General features: G+C 39.3%; 1 long non-coding RNA gene across 1 annotated transcript; it reads right to left on the bottom strand.

Annotated features, from left to right (window-relative positions):
- Nucleotides 1–8,150: 8,150 nt before the first annotated feature.
- Nucleotides 8,151–10,631, bottom strand: LOC134534461 (uncharacterized). Its single transcript, XR_010075499.1, has 2 exons — nt 10,162–10,631; nt 8,151–9,163 (listed from the first exon to the last, which is right to left on the bottom strand). It is a non-coding gene; the product is annotated as an uncharacterized LOC134534461 (long non-coding RNA).
- Between the last annotated feature and the right edge of the window lie 297 nt (nt 10,632–10,928).

Below are 10,928 nucleotides of genomic sequence, written 5' to 3'. Positions count from 1 at the left end.
TCCCATAGAAGTGGGCGGAACACTCGACACGGGGCGATCCGGTGTCGAATCGGTGGCTGAACTCGTTCGCGAATTCGCTCCACGGCATTGCGAATCTTCCCCACGTGCTCCACCAGCTCCAGGCGGTCCCTCGTAGCTGATCGCTAACCCTCTCTGTCTATTCGGACTGGTGCATCCAGCACCTGATTAGGCGCTCTTCGCACAGCCTCAGGAAATCCCTCGGATCCTCATGCGGGGCTCCGGTGAACTCCGGCAGAATCACTCTGCTGGGTAGCAGGGCTCATGCCAGGTCCTCCAGGACGAGCCACGCGCATTTGGCCTCGGTCGTCTCCGGCACGTGCGTCGCATGGTCGGTGTGCGAGCTCCAGTCGCTGGTGCGGGTGGTCGGTGGTGCGGGGGTCGCCGGTGTGTGGTGGCCCAGCAAGGGGGTGTTGTTCACTGGTGGTGTTCTCACCTGTGACTGCGTCTCCGTGCTGTTGTGCCACAGTTCCAGAAGCTCTTCGGTCTTGATCCTGTCCGCCATCGCGTTGCGCAGGGTTTGATGTGGATATCTAGCCGGCGCGCGCACGTGGCTCTGTTGACAAACATTCTCCCGGCGGTTGGTGAGGGGAGAGAGGGTTTGGCGCTTGCCCTGATTCGGGCTGCTTGCCGAGAGGCTCCCGGACAGCCGCACAAAAGGGAGAGCCGAGACTGGCCACTGCGAAGGGGGGATGCGGATAGCCGTGTGTAGCGGCGGCCGAGAGCGCCCGGACAGCCGCACAAAGCGTAGAGCGCGAGGATGTGAAGGTTCATGACGGGGGGGGAGGGGTTCGCGGGCGAGGATGTTCGCTGTAGAACCAAAGGGTAGGGGTGGGGGTGAAAGTGAAAGTTGGCGAGGGTCGGCGTGGGCGGTGACGCGCTCTTCCGGGTGGTCCCTTTGTCGCTGCTCCTCTGAGCACCAAATTCCACAGCGCGCGTTCAAAATGGCCGTCTTCTGTCCCCTTTGTCAAAACTTGGTGCGTTTTTCGTGATTTTTGTCTGTATTTAGGCCCAACGTAAGGGTGCCATTTGCAGTCACCCGACCTCTGTGAAAGGCCCGGGGGGTACCTGACGGGCGCTACGGGCGTCGCGATGCTCTTGTTGTCCGAAGGGGCGCCAGGCTAGCGGGTTGCTAGGCCGTTGATGTTGGGTCATGGGTACTCTGCCCCGCGTGCCCCGCCAGGTACACGGCTTGAATGTAACCTGACTCGTTCTCCCTTGGTTGTGAAGGCCGCTCGGCCGTGTGGAGGACGGGAGATTACGGAGAATGATCGTATACGAGTTGGTGAGAATACATTTAATTAGGGAGTTTCACCGGGGGTCCATGTGGGTACACAGTACACTCTACAAGTCCGCTCCGCGGTTCAGTCCTGCTACAAAAATTCTCACCAACACTAAACACAACACTACGTGACAATGGTTACCGTGGCAGTCTCGCGGGACGTGGGTCGATGCTTGCTGGAAACGGCCAGCGCCGAAAGTTAACGGGTGCAAGGGGGAGGGGGGGCTCGATGAACGGGCTCCTAAGTTCGGCGAAACACTTACGTGAGTGATACGATACGCAGCGCGGTATCACGATGAAGACGGTCGGGATAGGCCCGGTTCCGTAAAATACGCGCCGAGTCGACGTGGGTAGCGATGAATTAATAAGAGGTTTTAAATTTAAAGATTCAGTACAGAATAAAAATAATCAATGAAAGAAACTTGAATGCTGCCCACGGACACACGTCTGTTCCCGGCGCGGAGTGGTTTGAGACTGCCGAACATGGCCGCCTCGAAAGGAAGAGAAACTTTTTTCTTCTTTGTGAGTCGGCGTCAAAAAACTTATATTAATTGAATTTACTCTATTACCAGTTAAAACATGTTCCAGGTGCCCAATTAAAATGTAGCACCTGGTAATTGGGTGCTTAAGGCTTAACAATGGTTTTAATGCATTTAATTATTTAAATTGTGACATCAAGTTGGCGACTGTAAATTTACTAACATATTGTCCCACTGCGAATTGTTTTAGAGGGATTTCTCCTATTCTGATTTGATCATAGTCACGGGCATTTTAATTAAGGCCAGTGGCTGCGGTGACTGTTAATGAGGTATGTTGTATGCTCCGTGCTGGTGTACTCGCCCGGAGTGGCTACGATGCTCTTATTACATGTCGGGTAATTAGTAATTTCGTACTAATGGCTTTTCCCTTAATTGAATTATGGGTTCGAGCCTCCCGGGTTCCGTACCATTAAATTTCATTATGTCTATTGGGGTCACGCCCGAGGCGCTCGCCTGATTCAATCCGGCTGGGCAAGGGGCGCGCTCCGAAAACGGGATACGGTACCTGCGGTGCGGAGCACGGGCTTAACGACCATGGTCGGTACGATGTCAAACTGTGTAGAAAAATTGATATTACTTATGTGGCTCTCCGATTGTATGTGCTGATATTATGTAGGCCACAGTTAGGTGTTAATTAAATAGAGATACAAATATACACAGAAAAACACTAGGGTGAATGAAATTATAAATAACATAACATAATACTCTCAAATAAAATATATAATTATTTATTGCAAATGAAAAATGGATTCGATGTTTACCCTTATTAATTATATTTATTTAATTACTAATTATATTCAAAAACCTGACTGGTACTTGGCATCATATATCACACATGAATTTCAATCCTCAGGAGTTATGGTTGGCACATTTAAGTTTTTTCAAAAGTCTTTATTCGGGTTCGTCGAAATTACACAGTTTTAATATATGTTTTTAGGGATCTTAATTAAATTTACCTCGGCTAGTAAGGTTCGAAATGTCGTCGGTAGAGCTCAGAGCCTCTCGATCTATAGGACCTCTGAGTCGATGAAATAGTGTGTAAACCAGTTAAATTCGGATCAAAATATTATTTAAAATCGTAGATAATGTCAAATTACGTAAAAAAAATAATCAATATTTACATTTGTTTCTTCTGACAGCGATGTGACGGAAAACGGGAGTTACGTGACGATGTGCATAAGTGGAGGAAACAAATTTTTGGCACTATTATTTACTCACGTTTTACACTCCTAGGTTATTTATCTTTTTAGATAAATCCTAATTTAGTATCTTGACTCCCTAAAGATACATAATTTTCATCCTCTATCCGGGATGCCTACTGCTAAATAGCTAATTCGTAGGATTTATTATCGCCGACGTCACGAAGTTACAGCTCTCTTAAGGCCCTGTCACACTGTCAAATATATTGTATCCAATAAATTGGACAACAAAATTTGAAGGGTGATAAAGGCCCTGTCACACTGTCAAATTTTAGCTTCCAACACCTTCCAATATGTTGGATCCAATATCTTTGAGGGTTGTGACGTCACGTTAAACGTCACTATCGCAGCCATGTTTATTTGAGAGATTGAATGTCTAGAGTTTCCTTCAAATATTTTACGTATAGGACTGGTTCTAAAATATGTTGGATGTTGGATGGGATCAGCCAATCAGAGTTATCTAAAATAAAACGGCCGCTTTTGTTTCCGTTTCCGAAGTGTAATAGTTTAAATATCAGCAATGGCGAATGGGAAATAAATGCAGTAATTGAATTAATACTATTTTATTTCCTGCTGGAATAATGGTTATTGTATATTTTCCTCCAATTGAATCTGTATGTACGGAAGTGCAGGTTAATATATTTGACTAAAAGAAGTTACTGTAGTTTTGGAATATTATGGTCCTTAAACCAGAAAACATCTATTCAACTTACGATCATTATTTGATTGCTATACCAGTTTTGCTTATGTTCAGGTATTGTTGATACACTAAATTAAAACAGCAAGCATTGCGTACAAAATGTGCCATCAGGAATGAGGTATCAAAACTAGGATATGCATTTCGGAACTTTTACCTTCAAATCCAAATTAATAACACCTAAAATAAATTTTAAAATATTTCAATTCAGAGACTTAATGTAACTAAAATTATTTTGGCTTACCCAATCAATCTTTCTTATAAGTCATTGTTCTCCTTATTTCACAATAGCTGCTACTCTGTAAGTATTGTCTGGAATTTTCTGGAATATAGACTCATAATTTCCTGACAATAGATGGTACTTGACTTATGTTAAAGCAGCATCTCTGAGTAAGCAAGTAGCTCTGGTGATTTGCAAGAAAGGCCTAGAAATATTAAAATTCTGCCTACGTGTTCAATTATTATTATTTAAGTTTTGAAAGTAATACCATTTTTCGTGAATGTAAATATTTGTGTAGCAGATCCTTGTCAGTAAGCCTATACGTACTTCCCAGGCTGTACGAAACAAGCATACCTGGTCTAATATCTCGTTAAAAAATTATTTTAAAGAGATAATGTGACTGAGGTGAAGTTAGCTTAAAGGCTCAGGTTGAGGTTTGTAACAGTAAATACACTTAATTCAAAACAAAACAAAATTGCCAATTTCTAAACACAGCAAAAATTAACACATTCACTTTAAAGTATAGGAACAATTTTGATGAAATACAAGTGAAAGTGTCCATACAACAGCAGCTAGTTGGGTGAGAAAATAAGCGGGAATGAGAAGGGATGTGCCTACTTGCAGATTTACATTTAATTATATGTTTTATTCTTACTAAACATGCCTTTAAATATTGTTTTTGAAGAGCACTATAAATTGCACTACAAATTTCAGGTAAAAATTTTGAGATGGTGTTGTGTGGAATACTTGTAGAGAACATAAGGGACTTAAATGATTCCCCTGTCGCCAAAAATCTTAATGTAACTGCCAGCCTCTGCTTTGCTGGTATAGACTGGCACAAATGAGTATCCTTCTTTGCAATGCGAGACTCCACAATTGAAAGAAGAAGATCAAAACTTTCAGAATCCATTATTACATAGTTCGGAAATGAATCGGCATCTTCGTATCGAAGTTCATAACAAAAAGGGGTAAAACACCATTTGTTTGCCGGGAAAGTATCCACTGTCTCGTATACCATCTGCGTTTCCTTTTCTTAAATTTCTCTTCTAGTTTACTGAGACTTGCTACAATTTCAATTACAGCTACAGCTTTTGAAACACTTTGATGCTCTTAATGCAGGCATTGCAAACACCTGGAAAACGTAAATTTTAAACTGTGTATGATCACAATATACCTAAATTGGAATATAACCTACTTAAAAAAGCCCGCGTTCCTTGACCCAAAATTTGTTTTTGATTCTAAATACTGTCATTTACAGTTCTCTACAGAATGTTTGGTAAAACGAGCTCACTCAAAGAAAATTGATAGTGTGAAATGACTTCAAATATATTTTACATTGCTCGTCAAATAATATTGAATACCAATATATTTGAAGACGTATTTCATCCAAAATCACCCTTCAAATTTTGTTGTCCAATTTATTGGATAGAATATATTTGACAGTGTGACAGGGCCTTAATGGATGAAATACGTCTTCAAATATATTGTATTCAATATTATTTGACGAGCGATGTAAAATATATTTGAAGTCATTTCACACTATCAATTTTCTTTGAGTGAGCTCGTTTTACCAAACATTCTGTAGAGAACTGTAAATGACAGTATTTAGAATCAAAAACAAATTTTGGGTCAAGGAACACTGGCTTTTTTAAGTAGGTTATATTCCAATTTAGGTATATTGTGATCATACACAGTTTAAAATTTACGTTTTCCAGTTGTTTGCAATGCCTGCATTAAGAGCATCAAAGTGTTTCAAAAGCTGTAGCTGTAATTGCATTTGTAGCAAGTCTCAGTAAACTAGAAGAGAAATCTAAGAAAAGGAAACGCAGATGGTGGACGAGACAGTGGATACTTTCCCGGCAAACAAATGGTGTTTTACCCCTTTTTGTCATGAACTTCGATACGAAGATGCCGATTCATTTCCGAACTATGTAATAATGGATTCTGAAAGTTTTGATCTTCTTCATTCAATTGTGGAGTCTCGCATTGCAAAGAAGGATACTCATTTGTGCCAGTCTATACCAGCAAAGCAGAGGCTGGCAGTTCATTAAGATTTTTGGCGACAGGGGAATCATTTAAGTTCTCTACAAGTATTCCACACAACACCATCTCAAAATTTTTACCTGAAATTTGTAGTGCAATTTATAGTGCTCTTCAAAAACTATATTTAAAGGTATGTTTTGTAAGGATAAAACATATAATTAAATGTAAATCTGCAAGTAGGCATATCCCTTCTCATTCCCGCTTATTTTCTCACCCAACTAGCTGCTGTTGTATGGACTCTTTCACTTGTATTTCATCAAAATTGTTCCTATACTTTAAAGTGAATGTGTTAATTTTTGCTGTGTTTAGAAATTGGCAATTTTGTTTCATTTTGAATTAAGTGTATTTACTGTTACAAACCTCAACCTGATGAGCCTTTAAGCTAACTTCACCTCAGTCACATTATCTTTTTAAAATAATTTTTTAACGAGATATTAGACCAGGTATGCTTGTTTCGTACAGCCTGGGAAGTATAGGCTTACTGACAAGGATCTGCTACACAAATATTTACATTCACGAAAAATGGTATTACTTTCAAAACTTAAATAATAATAATTGAACACGTAGGCAGAATTTTAATATTTCTAGGCCTTTCTTGCAAATCACCAGAGCTACTTGCTTACTCAGAGATGCTGCTTTAACATAAGTCAGTACCATCTATTGTCAGGAAATTATGAGTCTATATTCCAGAAAATTCCTGACAATACTTACAGAGTAGCAGCTATTGTGAAATAAGGAGAACAATGACTTATAAGAAAGATTGATTGGGTAAGCCAAAATAATTTTAGTTACATTAAGTCTCTGAATTGAGATATTTTAAAATTTATTTTAGGTGTTATTAATTTGGATTTGTAGGTAAAAGTTCCGAAATGCATATCCTAGTTTTGATACCTCATTCCTGATGGCACATTTTGTACGCAATGCTTGCTGTTTTAATTTAGTGTATCAACAATACCTGAACATAAGCAAAACTGGTATAGCAGTCAAATAATGATCGTAAGTTGAATAGATGTTTTCTGGTTTAAGGACCATAATATTCCAAAACTACAGTAACTTCTTTTAGTCAAATATATTAACCTGCACTTCCGTAGATACAGATTCAATTGGAGGAAAATATGCAATAACAATTACATATTCCAGCAGGAAATAAAATAGTATTAATTCAATTACTGCATTTATTTCCCATTCGCCATTGCTGATATTTAAACTATTACACTTCGGAAACGGAAACAAAAGCGGCCGCTTTATTTTAGAATACTCTGATTGGCTGATCCCATCCAACATCCAACATATTTTAGAACCAGCCCTATACGTAAAATATTTGAAGGAAACTCTAGACATTCAATCTCTCAAATAAACATGGCTGCGATAGTAACGTTTAACGTGACGTCACAACCCTCAAAGATATTGTATCCAACATATTGGAAGGTGTTGGAAGCTAAAATTTGACAGTGTGACAGGGCCTTTAGCTGACCATTATAGAACTCCCTTTCCTACTACTAGCTTCTTAAATTAAGCCAGTAAAATTAACTTTCAAATGGCGGCCCGTGATTGGCCGAAAACCAAAATCAGTTACAAAATTTCCTTAATAAAACGTGAAATCCGCACGCAACAATAGCGCGGATTACAAAATTTCACGTACAATTTAATTAAAAAATTATTAAAATAATAATTTACATTATAAAATAACGGCGTTAACTTTACCATTTACTGTCTTAAGGCTCAGTCAAACAGGAGGCGGACTGTCCGCGCGGACCTGGCCGCCCGTCCGCCACGGACACAGTGTAACCTTAGATTGCATCATCCTGGTTAAACAGAAGGCGATCTGCCGCAGCGGACCAGTCTAGTCCGCAGCGGACAGAGGAGCAGTTGTCATTTTCTACAAAGTTCGCGCGGACAGCAATGGCTGACGAGACGGAAAAATTAATAGATCTTGTGCGGGAGTGTGTTTATTTGTATGATGTTCGTCATCCTGACTACAAAGATGTAGTGAAGAAAGCAGAAGCATGGAAGGATATCGCGGATAAACTACATGAAAGTAGTAAGATAATTTGTTTTTATATGTATTCACTATATTCATATTATATTGTTTGTATATTATTTTATTTTTATTCATATTTGTATTTTATGTATTCATTAATGTGATATCTTCTATGTATACATATTTATTTATACTTTACAAATTAACACGAAACATTACAAAGAGCTTAATCATACAATGCAACAGTAATATAAATATGTAATAATATTTTACAAGTTTTTTACAATTTTTACATCATGATTCACGAACTTAAATAGTTGAAGTAATTAACGAAATGGTTTCGTACAGCATGGGCAGCATCACTAGATCGTTCTTTCAATGGAGTAGTGGCTGAGAAAGCATTGGTGGGTTGATTTGTTATATCGTCTGTTAATTCTAGCTCATCAGTTGTGACATTTTCTGTGTTAGCTCTAATAAAATTGTGAAGACAACAAGCAGCTTTGACAACGTGTACAGCTGTATCAACATTACATTCGATAGGTCTAAAAAATATACGCCACTTTTGAGTTAAAATGCCGAAGGCATTTTCCACGATACGTCGTGCTCTGCAATGTCGTTTATTGTACCTTCTTTTTTCTATATTATCAACGACCGCCTTTCTTGGGAACGGACGCATCAAATAAGTTTGTAACTTGAACCCTTCATCACCTACAAACACATGAGGGACGGGGGTTTCTGTCCCGGGTAATGGTTTTGGAGGAAGAATTGTTTTGTTATCAACAAAATCGCGATAGAAAGAGGAGTTCTCGAAAATGGCACTATCACTGTGCCGACCATAACTATCTATGTCAACGACAATAAAATTGTAGTAAAGATCAACTATGGACAAGAGAACAATCGAAAAAAAGTTTTTATAACAATAATAACTTGATCCACTCTTGTTAGGGCATTTGATTTCCACGTGTTTCCCATCTATACTCCCGATGCAGTTGGGAAAGTTCCATCGTTCTCTAAAGCCAACTACAGATTTCCTCCAAACTTCCTCTGTTGGAGTAGCCAAGTACAACGGTTGTAGAACGTTCCATATCTCGACGCACACTTCTTTAACTATGCTGGAAACAGTAGTGCGTCCAACACGGAAGGAAAAGGCAATAGTGTGATGGGAATCACCTGTAGCCAAATACCTGAAACAATACAAACGAAGCATGAACAGTTTCATAAATAGAATAATATATTAGAATTAATTATTGTAACATTTATTATACATTAAAATTAATGTGAGTTTTAGTTATTACTTATGTTTCAAACTTGTTTTTGATTTTATCGTTCTGCTTAAATGATGTTTGTATACTGTTTTGTACAGGTGAAGCTGTTAAACTCAAATGGAAGAATTTGAGGGATTCATATGTGAAGTATCTCAAGTTCTTGAAGGGAGCTACAGGTTCGGCAAAGAAGTTTAAAAATTGGCCCTGGGCGGCAAACTTGGAATTCCTTCAAGATACAGTTTCTCCACGGGTAACCGCGTCAAATATACCACAGACGGGTGAAACAGACGATCCGATAGAAGAAGCTAGCAACGAGGGTAGCTGTGCGACAGATGATTCCCAAATTCCACCGCCCCAGAAAAAATCCAAACCAAAGGACGTTAGCACAGATGTTCATGCGATTATAAAGTATCTAAATAACAAAAAGGACAACAAACCTAGGAACAACCTCGACCGTATTGACCACTTGTTCTTAAGTTATGCGGAGACATTTAAAAGGTTTTTACCTAGAACACAAGCAGTTATAAAAATGGAGATGGCTCAAATGTTTGGCCGGGCTGAACTTCGCGAACTGGAAACTTCACACCCATCCTCCCCTTTAAATTCAAGTAGTTCATCGTGGCCACCGAACTGTACTGCTACCTCCTCCGGGGTAGTGGATTACACCGATCTGAACTATACCAACAAGCCACCGTTTGTTGGAATCCATGCAACCTCTGGCGATTCGGCAAAAGAATGGTACGACACATTCCAAGGACACATGTAAAATTATGTAAATGCATGTAAAGGTAAATTTCAAAATCTGCTGTCTACGGATATTGTATTGTGTTATGTAAAAAAATGTAGTGTAAAGTTATTGTACAAATAATTAAACTAAAGAGAAAAATTATTTTTAAATAAGTAATTGTATTACTTACCTTAAACAGATAGCTAGTCTTTCCTTCGTCCCAATGGGTTTCCTCCAGTTAGTGGCCACTTTTGATATTTTATGTTCAAGGAGGGTATGCAATTTGTCAAATTGTTCTTGAGACATTCGAAAATATGTGAAAAATCGGTCTTCGAATGAACTCAACTCACAGCATAATCGGTGAAACTCGCCGAACACCTCTCTTGTTTCATTTATTTCATGCACCCATTTTCTTTTTCTTTTTGCTTTACTCAAAGCGAACATAAGAAGTAACTCTTCTTCGTCAGATGAACTGCTGGACATCTTGAAATGACAACAAGAAAACACGAATTCCAGACAGAGAATTGAATATCACACTGTTTCACTGCAACTGTTTTCACACTGGTTCGCCTCGACTTGTCCGCATTCTGTCTGGCTTCCCTAGTCCGCGGCGGACTGCGGTCGTTCCGCCCGCGCGGACAGTCCGCCTTCTGTTTGACTGAGCCTTTAAAGTTTCAACAATACATACTTTCAAATAGTTCAGAAAAATCCATAGAGTCACTTTCTAATAGATACACATAAAAATAAATTATCGTTTCTGAAAATAAATAACATTAGACATACAGCAAACCAAATAAATAAATCGTAAATAATAATAATTAATCTGTCAAAACAAATAACATGTTGCAGTACACCAGTGACATGAAAGTCACAGGGTCAAGTCACCGTGACATTGTCACTGTTAGTGACCTTGTTGCTAAAATGTAAAACGGGAGTTTTTTATTAATAAATATAGTG

Source organism: Bacillus rossius, chromosome 7, assembly GCF_032445375.1.
Source record: "Bacillus rossius redtenbacheri isolate Brsri chromosome 7, Brsri_v3, whole genome shotgun sequence".
In the NCBI taxonomy this organism is placed as follows: Eukaryota; Metazoa; Arthropoda; class Insecta; order Phasmatodea; family Bacillidae; genus Bacillus; species Bacillus rossius.
The sequence above is the reverse complement of the archived record's forward strand: the minus strand, read 5'-3'. Positions and strand labels throughout refer to the sequence as shown.